The sequence below is a fragment of the Schistocerca americana genome, chromosome 5 (genome assembly GCF_021461395.2).
Source record: "Schistocerca americana isolate TAMUIC-IGC-003095 chromosome 5, iqSchAmer2.1, whole genome shotgun sequence".
In the NCBI taxonomy this organism is placed as follows: domain Eukaryota; kingdom Metazoa; phylum Arthropoda; class Insecta; order Orthoptera; family Acrididae; genus Schistocerca; species Schistocerca americana.
The window spans coordinates 444825272-444840109 of NC_060123.1; the positions used below are offsets into that span (position 1 = coordinate 444825272).

A 14838-nucleotide genomic window follows, 5' to 3' on the forward strand; every position below is an offset into this window, starting at 1 on the left:
AATAACAATGTAATTAGAAGTTTTAGACACTGAGATCGGTGTGCTTTTTGGAAATCCCGTAATGTACCACAGACAAGATATACGACGGTGGAACTTTATTATGTTATATAGTCTCGGAAGGGACTCAGTTCTGTACTGGTTATCCGGTAGCAGTGTGGTATTTAATTCTCTCTGTCCAACAGCTTCTCTAACCACAACAGTACTGAAGAAGGCATTCCACACCAGTTGCGCCGGCTGGTGTGGCCGAGCGGTTCTAGACGCTTTAGTCTGGAACCACGCGACTGCTTGCCTCGGGCTGAATATGTGTGATGTCCTTAGGTTAGTTAGGTTTAAGTAGTTCTAGGGAACTGATGGCCTCAGATGTTAAGTCCCATAGTGCTCAGAGTCATTTAAACCATTTTCAACACGATTATTGTTCATGTTCAAACTTATCCGGCGTAGCACGTTTACGAATGAACAAAGGTCTGGACGAAACTGTCATTAATGTGGAGGCAGTAGACAGGGCCAAAAATAAACACATTATAAGAAATGGTTAAGTTTCCAAGATAAAACAGATTAAAAATTCAACTAGGGAAAGGGCAGCACAACAGCTGAGACTGAGTGCAGGAGAAAGCTTCGTGCAGATTTATACTGGGCAGTCAGGAAAAGCGTGAAAAGTTTGTAAGGGTGCTGCAGGGTAGGTTGTGCTGGGAAATAATTGTTAGTAAAAACTCGATACGTTGCGCCGTTTGCAATTGAATTAGCATTGAAGTTAGTCAAGTTGGCTCGCAAATTCAAGCTGTAGGGAAGCAGCCTACTCACGCTGTAGTAAATTCACATCAGTTTCCATTGTGTGCCAGCCAGTCTGCTGTAACTAGCTCTGACGTCATAAATGTTGCGCAATACCTTAAAAGTCAAACAAATGACCTAAAACTTTTCTAGCATGTCAGGAATAATACTAAATTAATGAGTGTTAAATATCAGTTCGATAACTTCAGCCATTTTCGAAATTTGGACGTTTTTCTGAAAAAATCATTGGCGCAACAGAAAAGAGCTAGAGACTTCAAAATTTATATTTAGATTCATCTTTCATAATGATTTAATAAAAACAGTACTTTGGATTTCACAAATTAAGACTTTAGTGGAAATTCATGATTTTGTGGTTTTCGTCTCAAAACTGAAGGAAGCAAGATAGATTAAGTAGGCTAATAAATAAGGCTAGGATGTTTAGATTTAAATAGGTTGGAGGTCCGCTATGACTATGAAGATGTGAAAAGTTTCTTTTGAATACCTATAAAATTATAGCGATAGCGGATCTCAAAAGGGCCAGTTCAGAGCTCATCTACTGCGTGCAGTGTAATTAAATTAATTCTCTCGCCCAAAATATTTAACTTAGCCACGTCAAAATTTTATTATTAATACTTACCTGCGTGCTGAATGCACGTTTAAATTAAGAGCTTCGTCGGCTATCAGCAAAAGAAGCTATAAATTATTATGTAACTTGAAGTGATGCGTTACTAGCCCAGCGGCTAGTCGGGACAGCCGATTTGATAGGCGTTCCCTTAGCCGTCCGCACCGCGGCTTTATATATAAGAACACTGCGCGAGGAAGCAAGGCCCCAGTTCTCTCCAGACGCTGAATGACACGCCATCTGTGTCTCTGCTACAAACAGCCTCGGGTGCCGTATTAAGTTACTAGAGATACGCGGAAACATGAAAACATTTCATGTGAAGTGTTAATTCTGGAATGATTTTCATTATCTAGCTTCAATTTGCGTATTGTCGTATTTTCAAGTGCCGTCGCGGGACAGACATTCTACCAAATATTTAGCGTGGCGTTTGATGAAATATTTTCATCAAATTATGGCGAGCATTCTTTTTAACATTTAATTCGGACATTTATAGTTGCATCAGCGCATTAGACTCTGAACTGCTCTGTTAGTTAGGTTGTAGGGATACTTGTGTTTTTTATCAGTGAATTTCAGAATATACTCAACTATTTTGGAAAACCGTTTTTGATTAGAAATCCGGGACAATCTCCTAATTCCTCAGAGCTATAAGCTGCAGCTATAATGGTATCTCAAATGAAGTGGGCACTAGGATCTCTAATTACTGGTTCCAGGTTTTATTAAATCACTTTCTGGGTGCCAAAAAAAAAAAAAAAAAAAAAAAAAAAAAAAAAAAAAAAAAAAAAAAAAGTAAATAGAGAGCCAGTGTTGAGAACGGCGAAAGACAGCATTAACAACATTCTAAAAGCCAGAAACTGATTCTACATGCAAGCGTTTATCCAGCAATTAAGCAATTTATTTTTGCAAACTTATCCGCCGCCCCACAAAGCGGCCCGCCAAGTAGTATTAGAATCAGTTGTTCTCATAGCGTAGATGACAGCGCACGAGACTGTGCCAGTTTTTGTATGCCCATGTCATACCAGCTCGCCGCCATGCTGTTCAGAAAGTTATGAACATATTCTTTCACCTCGTCGTCAGAGCTGAAGCGCAGGGACCACAATTAACGCTGACAGGTACTGTGAGACTCTGAAAAAAAAAAAAAAAAAAACTCAAACGGGCAATTCAGAACCGGAGAAGAGGAATGTTGAGCAAGGGCGTACACATTCTCCATGACAACGCTCGCCCACACATCGCTCGGCAAACCGTTGCTCTCCTGCAACAGTTTCAGTGGAACATAAACACCCACCCACCACGTAGTCCTGACTGGCGCCCAGTGACTGTCACCTGTCCCCTAGATTAAAAGAGCATTTGGCCGGAAAGCGATTCAGCTCCAACGACGAGGTGAAAGAAGAGGTTCATAACTTTCTGAACAGCATGGCGGCGAGCTGGTATTACACGGGCATAAAAAAAACTGTCACAGCGTCTACAAAAATGCATCGACAGAAATGGTGATTATGTCGAAAAATAGCTAAATGTTCAAGTTGTAAACTGATGTAAACCATTGTAGAAATAAACAGGTCTATGTACTTACAAAAAAATGGGAGACCTTACTTTTGGGATTACCCTCGTAGATCCTATCTTTCTTTCGCCATCGCTCAAAAATACAAACTTCAAACCACTAGCTTCGGTACATGACAAACAGTGTGTATTGAAACACGCAGTGTCGATGACCATCGGTTATCTTTCGTCAAATGACCAGGTCATCCGTTTCCTCATCGCCTCCTACGATAGTTCGTTAGATAACCGGAAGGAGCATTGTAGTCGGAAGATCAAAATTAGAGCTCGGCAGCAGATCCGGTTAACCGGCGACTAATACTGGAAAAACACGGCAATCGCGGAGACGGTTGTATTTCAAAAACAATGAAAACGGCAATAAGACAAATGGTGGCAAGTTTACCAGAGCAGCAGATTTCTGCAGTGGAGCTGCTACCAAGAAGTGAACTCTGACGGTAGGATGGAAGATTGCTAAGCCAAGCTCTGCGCCGTCTAAGTAAACAGGATACGGCGGACGTGTGTGGGCCCTCTGCAGCTGCCGCCGACGTACCGGGAAGGATGGAGGGGACGATATTTGTGATTTTTTTATGGGAATGGGAAAGGGGGAGGTAAGGGGGATAGGGAGGGATGCTTGGGTCGCTACATCCTTGGCGAGAAGGCACGGGTACAGCGAATACATTTTCTGAATAAAAACATCGCGAGTGTAAACGACGGGAGCTGAACCTTTTTTAAAGTTCAGTGCTGCGGTAAACGCAAGGTGTAGCCCCGCGTAGTTCTACACTATACCCGGTGTGGATGGCGCGCATCTATACGAAATTAAATACGACTGCATTTCCCGCGCTCACCCTGACTTCGGTTCTTATTATTGTTTTGTCACCATAGGAATCTGTACGCGCTTCACAAATACCCCTGCACGCTTTTGCGTGCGCAATATCTGCGTAAATACGTCTTTCGGTGTACATGTAAGAAAGGACAGCTGACGCAGTGAAAACCACGTTCTCGTCTTTGGTAAAAAAAGTATTTCCTGATCTTCCGTAGTAGGTAATTTCAGCATTTCTGAAAGTGGCACGTGTTAAGTCCTCTGCACATGATATACAAAAAAACAACAGAGATTTTATAACGTTCAGGTACCCATGAGGGAGAAACAGATATTCAGAGTGTCCCAGGAGGAGTGGTCAATATACAGGGATATGGCAGGAACGATCATTCGAAACAAAAATGGGCTCTACAATGCATGCCTTAAAGAGCTATGAACACTGCATCTTCGATACTGCGCAACACATCTTTTCTACTGAACAAGTGCTCATGCATTTTAGAGCCGATGTTTGCTATATGTTTTTTTGCTTTGAATAATCGTCACATCCCTGAATACTGACGGGTCCTTCTGGGACACCCTGTAAAGGTAGATATGAGTTACTACGAACACTGCATATAGAACAAAGAAATGCTGATCCTCGTTTCCTTTCCAGACATTCATTCATGCATTTGCCACTTTCGTAGAACAAAGATTATTTTAATATTATTTGTACGACATACTGCGTATAATTTCTTCAATTGCGTGACCATATTGACCGTAGTTGTTTTACAATTCCCGACGATATTTTCGCTCTGTAGTTGCAACTACACGAAATTAGCGTGTTTTTCTTTTTTTACTGCGTATATCTTGTCGTTCAAGTTTCTCTCTGGCCAGCTGGTCGAGAGTGTGTAATTTTATTGCATACTAAGTCAACGCACTGCATTTTACTGTTGTACAATATAACTAAACGAAATTGAGTGATCTAGAAAGCCTTGTTATTTTTGTATTTTAGCTATGCTATTTTAATACGTAATTAGGGCACTTGCAAATGGATACAAGGTCGAAACTGTGCAGTAGTGAACAACGCAAAATAGGATATTTTAATCCAAGTAACAACCAGTGCGGCTGCCTCTCGTTCACCAAACAGTAGAAGTAGAAACAAGTACACGCCACTAAAACACATTCTGTGTACGAACGAATGCTATCGCTGGTCATGGAATAACGAATCTGGTGGTGAAGACGACCGATCCCAGGCTGTGAAAGGAAAGTACTAGTGCTTAAACAGTAACTGTGAAATAGGACAACGGCAATGTTTACGAAGTGAAAGCTACAACGAAATACTCAAATGAAATGACAATAAACGAGTTCTAATCACCGACAACATCCCATTTACACAATGGGTGTTCATGGACGCACTTCTTGTTTCATAAACAGAGATATGAAAACAAGGTTTTTTCAACTAGTGACTGTGTGCAGAGGATTGCTATTATGATGCTGTGTGGTTAATGTTCGCAGCTTGGAATAACTGCAGCTTTTTTATGAAATTATGAATCTTCTTAACGCTATTAGACAGTTTTTTGAAAAAAATAGAATACTGATCCGACAATGTCGTAGTATGCAATCAACATTGTCGCAAAAGGAAGCTGATCATGTGTTACATATGGGTGCGGATATGGGGGGGTTGTTTGGGAAGGAGACCAGGCAGCGTGCTCATCGGTCTCATCGGATTAGGGAAGGACTGGGAAGGAAGTCGGCCGTGCCCTTTCAAAGGAACCATCCCAGCATTTGCCTGGAGCGATTTAGGGAAATCAGGGAAAACCTAAATCAGGATGGCCGGACGCGGGATTGAACCGTCGTCCTCCCGAATGCGAGTCCAGTGTTTAACCACTACGCCACCTCGCTCGGTCGGAGCGGATATGCATACACGGATATCTTTCGACAACGACGAAAAGGACTCTCTCTCTCTCTGTCTAAAATAAAGCGTTGCTTCCGTTGATACGCGGCCTTCTATCTCATTACTGAGCGCAGCAACTGGAAAATCTAGGGCTAAGTGAGGGAATGGGAGAGATCCACAGTCACAAAAGACATGTGGTCTGTGGCTTCGTTCTGTGAACAGCGAACTTAGATTTGCAAGTTCATCCTGCCAGGGAGATAAATTGTGAAATAAACAAACAGCACGGTTCGTGCGGCTGCCCCCGTCGGAGGTTCGAGTCGTCCCTCGGGCATGGGTGAGTGTGTTGTCCACAGCGTTAAGTTAGTTCAAGTTAGATGAAGTAGTGTGTAGGCTTAGGGACCGATGACCTCATCAGTTTGGCCCCATAAGACCTTACCACAAATTTTCCAAAAACAAACAGCTCAATTTAGAAGTCCCTGAGTGGACGGATAGAGAGAGAGACAGTGACTGTGTTTTGGGATTGTCAGTGGCAAACCCGTGAATCTATTGACAAAACCGATAAATATTTCTGAAATAGTGGGAAGTTTTGTTACGCAGGAAGTTTGTCGTTGACTGTGGCTCTGGTTATAGCTTTTCGAACTTTCATCCTTATGCAATGCAGTTTTTGTAGCAGGTAAATCGATCGAGATCTCATATTTCGTAGGAATGCACGAAGACGTTTGTCTTCCAGAGACAAAACTTCTGTTGTATGAAACTAAACTTCTCGCCATTACTTAAAATAAAATAAATACCGGCGCTGACTTACGAGTAATGGTAATATTCTGGGTGAGTAAAGCTGTCTTCAAACAGAAGGTTACTTTGAACACCACAGTATTTTTCTAGACGTAACGCTACTGGAAGTGGCATGCCCTTCCTCCGAGCTATGAACTGACACGCCACTCACTTACAGATGGGCAAACATTTTTTACGTTATTAAATCAGAGATGCAAGAAACAATGCGAGAACTGACAATGCTGAACCCAAGCCTTTACTACTGAGCCACACTATACCGAGATAGTAAAGCGTTTCAAGAGACTGACGAGATAGCGATTTCCTATCAAACGGTACATAATAACGTTTGTGACGTTGAGTGGCGGGCAACGCACAACGCGTTCCGCGTTTGTTGTGACGGCAGATGAAACGTGGATCCGCCATTACGACCCGGGGGGGGGACTGTTATCATAACAGATCATTGAAGTCAACCAAATTTATTTGTGTGTGTGTGTGTGTGTGTGTGACGGGCAATAAACAAACGGCTGTTTAGAAACAGATGAGACAGTAACTGCGACTCAGAGACAACTATCGTGCAATTAACTAGTGTTTCAAGATGACAATGAACGATCTAATGTACAGTCTTGCAGTTATAATCGTTTGTGTTTTGTTTTGTTCCTAATTTCTTCCACCATCGCCGTTAATGTATTCCAGCCTCAAGCGAGATCGGTTTGGGAAAATGTCCTCTCTGTATTCCTCTGTCCTCCCATCATTCTCCGAACACACTTCTGCGCACTCTTCCCCTAGCTTTGGCACTACTACTTCTAGTGCATGCTGCCACCTACCTCTTGATGTGTTTTTTTCCGACCTATATCGAGCGAAACAGGGCAGCAGTAAAGACACGTGGCTCACATTCGAGATGGCGCTGGTTCATGTCTGTCCCACCATCCAGTTTCAGCTTTTCTGTGGTTTACCTAAATCACGTAAGATCAGCTGAAAAAGAACGTCACCATCCTTATCCAACCAGAGCCTGTGCTCCGTCTCTAATGATCCCGTCGTCGATGGAATGTTAAACTTCCGGCTTAGTCCCTCTACGAGGGCAAGACGTCTGCTCACACATCGGCCGTTGCTGAAGTTCACAGTATTGTTAGCACCCAGTTTTCTCATCAGATTCGGCGCCGTGTGCCTTTCTTGTTTACAGATGTCAAGGAAATGTTTCGGAGGGAACAAATTTTCGTCGAGTGCAAAGATAATCTATGTCTTAAATTCGTATTAAACAGAGAGGGAAACTATTTTATTCTGCGACAAATTACAGTATTTTGAGTCTCGCACACATAAACGAAGGAAACCCGACGGAGATAAAGCTAAGGAAGAAATTCTCAGTTATACAATGACATTTAAATCCATTCGTTGTACCAGGCAGCTGCTGTTCTACGATCGTAACGTAACAGACCTGACCGCCAGTTTCTCGCTACGCCTACGTTAACCGTGTCTTTTGAGAGCAAAAGCGAACGGCGTGTCGCGAACTACACGTTCCCCAGCTGGATCGAACGTCTCTTTATTATTCATCGACCTGAATGGGCCAACGACCTCCTACACCAGCAAATCGTTACTTTAGCGATGAATAAGGGAAGAGAGATCCAGCCCGGTCCTCTAGATAGCCGGTTGAGAGCTAAATTTACCGAAGCTGCAAGCGGCGTCGGTAAGCAATTAAGTATAGGAAAAAGACGTCATTTTTAGACAGTGGTACTCAATCTGGGGGTAATTACTCCCTGAGGGGTAAAATGTGATCTTTCGTGAGGTAAAAACAAAGGGGGTTCAATTGTGTTTCGGTCAAAAAGCTAAGTTGTGTTTAAAAGGTCTCGTCTATTATCGCTATTTCCGAAGACTGTGGTACTAGTATTGACGCATGATACGATGTGGTGGAGCTTATGAAATTAATGTATAAACAACATCTTCCTCACATGCCACATCCGTTGCACACACAGAGAGAAATTTTATTGCAACAGAAGTTGTTGAAATATTTTAACAGAACTTTTTTTTCTGTAATCACTTTTTACTAAAGTTTTTATATATACTAAAATTTTGAGTTTCAGATACTCTGTTGGTGGATGGAACTGAACCTCTATAAAATGGCAACTCCTCAAGAGAAGGCACAATGTGTGTCCTGATTTATTGAGACAAAATCGGATGTTCAGATTCAACGAAACTTCAGAATGAAGTATGGAAGAGATCCACCATCGCGCCCTTCAATCCGTGCATAGCACAAACAATTTATGGAGAGAGGGGCAGTGTTGGATAAAGAGAGGAGCAGGCGACCAAGAACATCTACGAAGTCTATCCGCACTGCTGCCAGACTGTGCGTAAGGTCCTCCACAAGAACTTACGGTTGTGCGCTTACAGAGTGCAACTGTTACAGACGCTTGAGCCAAATGACAAGCCCAAACCGACAGTTTTCACTCAACATGCTGGAACGCCTTTCGGAGGATGAAGCATTCCTCAAGCGCGTTTGTTTCAGTGACGAGGCAACTTTTCGTGTTTCTGGGACATTAAACGGACAAAATGTGAGGATCTGGGGATCTGAACACCCCCATGTGACTAGGGAGCTTCACAGGGATAGTCCAAATGTGAATGTTTGGTGAGGAATCATGTGCAACCGAATAATTGGTCCATTTTCTTCAACGAGTCAACAATTGATGCAGATGTTTACCTCGACCTTCTGACTGAATATGTAGCACCACATATGATTGACTTGCAACCAACTATCATTTTCCAGCAAGATGGTGCACCACCACATTGGGGAATGTATGTTCGTCGGTTCCTCATTGAAACATTTCCAGGCAGATGGATTGGAAGCGATGGGCCAATTCCTTGGCCACCGGGTTCGCCAGATATCACTCCCTATCAAACACAGATACGGGACATTGCTGACTTGAAGAAAAGGATTCGTAATGCCATTGCCACCATTGATGATGCTATGCTACAGCGAACACGGCAAGAAATCGAATATCTGCTTCATGCGCTTCGTACAACCAAAGGTGCCTATATAGAGGTCTATTAAACACTGCCAAAAAAACTGTTATAAACACTGATTACAATAAAAGAAATGATGTTAAAATATTTCAAAAACTGCTGTCGTAATAAAAGTTTGAAGCTGTAAAGGGACTTTAAGGACATCCTGTACTTTGTAATATGCATCTACAACAGTAAAATTTGAGATACACTCTTAGTATTCCATGAAAATGCCTCCTCTGAGTTGCATTTAGTTCCCGCAATAGACCTAAAATTGCTTCACTGTTCACTTCGCAACAACAAATGAACTAATTGACAGCATAACACAACATATAATGCAAGGTTACTACACTGCTGCAGGACCCACGCTGTATTACTATTATTTTTGTTTATTGGCAGTGGTCAGAGACACAGCAGTGGCAGCCTGAAGTCTTCCAAATCCTGCCAATTTCGAAGCAAGGAGTCCAGTGGTCAAGTGATTTAAAAACAGTACACGTAAGAATAGTATTTTAATATGGTTGATTTTAAATGGGGATCCAGGGCGTGGGTGAAGCAAGCGTCGCTAGAAAGGGGAGTGCTGCGGAGGAAGTATGTTTTGAAGCAAGTGTCTGCCATCAATGTGGATAGTTAGCTTCCTTTCCTGGAAGGAATTGTAGGCAGCACTTGTGATGCATTGAGAATCGCTTTATTATTCTTATAAAAAATTGTTAGAAACAAGCAGAACCAATTGTTTCATTGACTCATTAGATCGAGGTTTAATAAAACACCTACAAAAACTGATTTACGTTACACCACATTAAAAATGAAAGCGTAGAAAAATGTGTTTTCATTAATGTTTAGCTAGGTGCTAATGCTGCTGATATTGAGGAGTGGGGAGTACTAGCTAATAGTCGATTGTACTCGGGGCAACGGGTGACATTCTCCGTAAGATTGGGAATTACTGTTTTAAGACCACTCGATAAGCTGAATGCGACACCCGTACACGTCGATTTTTTTGTGGAAACGTTTTTCTTCGGACGCCTCTTTGTTAGTACAGTATTTATGTTATCACCTCTTTTGAAGACACTACTTATTTCATGTAATTTATCTTGCAAGTCCTTCGCCATCTCTGATAGAGTTACAATATCTTCACCAAATCCCAAAGTTTTGATTTCTCCCTGAACCCTTTTCCAAATTTCTCTTTCATTACCTCTGCTACTTGCACGCCGTACAACTTTAACAACAATGGGGGCAGGGTATAACACTGCCTCACTCCTTTCTCAACTACTACATATACATTTTAAAGTCCCGACTCTTAAAAACTGCAGTCTGGTTTCTTCACAAGTTGTAGATAACTTATACACTGACGATCACACACGAAATCGAACATTTGTGTAACATTCCCTTATGGTAATAACCACGTTGCCATGAATCTGAAATGAAAATCAGACAAGGCCGTCAGTTTCGGTATCTTTGCAGTGGTGGTATTGCCGTGACGGGAAAAATCCCGGCGTATGATTGATTAACGTCTGACTGTAACAGAGATAAAGATTATCTGTGAAGATAAAACTGATTCAAGATTTCAGTTACAAGTCGTTTTCGTATCCCAGCTACAGCTGAATTTGCAGATCGCGCCAGGGTCATGGCCATACTGTGGACGAAATGTGGGCATCATTATAAATTTCGGAATGAAAAAAAAAAAAAACTTGCACTGTTGTGCGTGGGAGTGACATCTATGCACATTAATAGAACTTTTGTGTGTGTCATAACTCAGAACGCAAAATTCTCTAAGCTTAATTTACTTAAGAAAAATTCGGAAGTACATAACTCAAGAGAATTTGAAAAAAGTTCTCACCTTAATCCATAGAATGAAGCTCTAACCATATTGAAACCAAAACTCTCTTTCTTATGGAAGCAACAGGGAAAAAGACAAAACAATAAAACTGACACTTTTATGCGTAATGACAACTGTAAATACTCGTGATTTTCAGATTTTCTCTTTTCTTGTAGTCATTGCCCATACGATATTTAGCCTCATTTATCGGTAGTCTGTCTAACCAAACGCTTGGCATATGAAGGTCCTTTGAACGATGTTAACAGCAGAACAAAAACAAATACGCAGATTTTTTGCACAGTTCTCTGAATCCCGCAACACAGCATTCAACTGTGCGTTATCGCTCTGTAACGGAACACTAGTGCTTCCGATAAACGCAACCGAAATGACGTCAGGGTACGAGAACGCCCACAGGACTGTTAGCGAAAATGACCGGCATAATAAAACCCGAGAGGGCTAAAACAAAAGTTTACTAGGTTTAAAGCAGCGCCACGTTGTAACGTACCCACCAGTGAATGAATAAAACCGACGTTTCGGCCACGGTTGTAGAGGAGTTCGTTTGGAGATATTGGTGTACTTTTACATGAACAGACTTTGGACGCGTAAGCCTACGCACGTCGCACCGAGAGGACTTCTAGTTGTCTGCTGACATAAGAATCCACCACCACGACTGCAATAACGTTATCATCACGGCTTTCATTGTGGATAACTTGATTACACAGGCGAAATTCTTTCTTTTCTGAATCCTGTCTCTGGTACGCCGCGGACTCAAACAGCATAAAGTAGATCTTACTCTCGTAAATTGACCCCATCTTGATACACACAATATGTAATTCCTGGAGTAATAGTTTTCGGAGAAATGTATAACGCGAGGCAATACTGGTCCTATGACAATCTTAGAAGACAAGTTGAAGAAGGCAAACATTCGTTTACAGCATTTGTGGCTTTATAGAAGCTTTTGACAGTGTGGAATGAACCGCACTCTCTGGTATTACGAGGTTAACAGCGATAAAATGTAGGGAATGAAAGGTTATTTACAACTTATACAGAAACTAGAGTGCTGGGGAGGCGTATGACTTGACAAAATACGTAATCCCGAATAATGAATTGATCTGCTATGTTTACTATCATAAACAATATGTAAATTATTATTATTATTATTATTATTATTATTATTATGACAAACTATGTGCTTGGAAGAAAGCGCTTTCCATTTAAGGCCTGACTGACAATTCTAATCGGCACACGACGGTAGTGCGCTCTCTACGAACTTTCATCGATACAACCAGTGGATCTAGCAGCGGAAGTAAAAGTGGCACATCATCACTCCATGGACATACATGGCCTGGAAAGCAGGAAAGCGACCTCTGCTGGCCTTAGAATAGGTGCAGAAAGCGCTGCTCGCATATTTAGACACTAATTTTCCCCGCAGGCAATAAACAACAGCGATATAAATCGTCGTGGATCTTTTCTACAGCTGAATTTTACTTTTACCTTCACTCACATCAACATTCTACAATATTAGAATTAATGTTCTCACTACCGCGTCGACCACCCAACTTCCTCCACAAATTTACTTCATAATTCAGCTAAGTAAATACAACCGACACGGCCCTATATTAATGGATACACTATTAGCAACTATAAGTAACACAAATTATCCGTGCGCCTCTTCTTGTGCTGTTGTTAGCTTCAGTCCGAAGACTGGTTTGATGCAACTCTCCATGCTCCTTTATCCTGTGCAAGCATCTTCATCTCCGAGTAACTACTGGATCCTAAATCCTTCTTAATCTGCTTACTGTATTCATCTCTTTGTCTCGCTCTACGATTACCCCCCCCCCCCCCCCTTTCCCTCCGGTACTAAATTGGTGATCCCTTTATGTCTCAGAATGTGTCCTACCAACCGATCCCCCTCTCAGCATTAACTGATTTAATTCGACAACATTCTATTATCCTCGCCTTGCTTTTGATGACGTTCATCTTATATCCTCCTTTCAAGACACTGTCCGTTCCGTAAAACTGTTCTTCCAAGTCTTCTGCTATCTAGATAGAATTACAATGTCATCGGCAAATTCAGGGCTTTTATTTCTTCCCCATGGATTATAGTTCCTGCTCCAATTTTTTCTTTTGTTTCCTTTACTGCTTGCTCAATGTACAGATAGAAAAACATCGGGGTAGGCTCCATCTCTGTCTCAGTCCCTTCTCAAACACTGCTCCCCTTTCATGCCCCTAGACTCTTATAACGGCCATCTGGTTTCTGTACAAATTGTAAATAGCCTTTCGCTCCCTATATTTTACCCCTGCCACCTTCAGAATTTGAAAGAGTATTCCAGACAACGTTGTCAAAAGCTTTGTCTATAAATGCTATATACGTAGGTTCGCCTCTCCTTAATCTATCTCCTACGTGAAGTCGTAGGGTCGGTATTGCCTCGCATGTTCCTACATTTCTATGGAATCCAAGCTGATCTTCCTCGAGGTCGGCTTCTACCAGTTTTTCCATTCGTATGTAAAGAACTCGTGTTGGTATTTTGCAGCCGTGAGTTATTAAACTGACAGGTAACTTTCGCACCTGTCAGCACCTGCTTTCTTTGGAATTTGAATTATTATATTCTTCTTGAAGTCTGAGGGTATTTCGCCTGTCTCATACATCTTGCTCACTAGATTGAAGAGTTTTGTCATGGCTTGCTCTCCCAGGGCTATCGGTAGTTTTAATGGAATATTGTCTACTCCTGAGGCCTTGTTTCGACTTAGGTCTTTCAGTGCTCAGTCAAATTCTTCACGCAATGTAATATCACTCATCTTCACCTACGTCCTCTTCGAATTCTGTACTATTGCCCTCAAGTAAGTCTCCCCCTCTATACACTCCTTCCACCGTTCTGTACCTTAAATTAAAATATTATTACGAATCTATCGGTCGACACCGTTTTGCCAGTCACTGAAATGAGAGTAAATAAAGATCACCTCGTTTCACATTATTAACGATAATTTAGTAGTAGTTGTTGTTACCAGTTCGACGACTTGACTCTCCAAGCTACTCCATCCCCTGCAAATCACCTTATCTCTGCATCCAAACCTTACAATGCGTTTTGTTTTTGCTGATGACAACATCCTCCCGAATAGCCTCCACCCGCAGTTCGAATGCGGAAACTATTTTATCTCCGGTATACATTACCCAAAAGGACGCCGTCATTATTAAGCCCCATAGTAAAGCAGCATCCCATCGGGCAATATGACGGCTGTTGCTTTCATTTGCTTTCCGTCGTTCGCAGCACCAACATAGCAAAATCATGTTGGCTTACGTTATAAGGCCAGATCAGTCAGTGATCCAGAGTGTTGTCCTTTCAATTACTGAAAAGGCTGCTGCCCTTCTTCAGGAACCGGAGATTAGTCTGGCCTCACCAAAGATAATCCACAGATTTGGTTGCACCTACGATGCGGCTATCCGTATAGTTGAAGCACGCAAGCCACCCCATCTCGGCAAGGTCCATGGTTTTTCACACAAGGGGATGGGGGTGCGGGGTCTCTTCGGCTGGAAATATAACCCAGTATCGCTAGAATAATCTCCAAAACAGATAGAACTTTTTGAATGTTGGGCTATATTAGGTTCCCTTTCTGTGCAGCGAATGTGGAATAATTTTAAACAGAAATTTGTC

At 42.0% G+C, this 14838-nt stretch overlaps 1 protein-coding gene across 1 annotated transcript in view; it reads right to left on the reverse strand.

Annotated features, from left to right (window-relative positions):
• The window catches only part of LOC124616422 (septin-7), a 232750-nt gene that overhangs the window by 207096 nt on the left and 10816 nt on the right, over positions 1-14838 (reverse strand). The gene's annotated exons all lie outside the window — the stretch shown is intronic.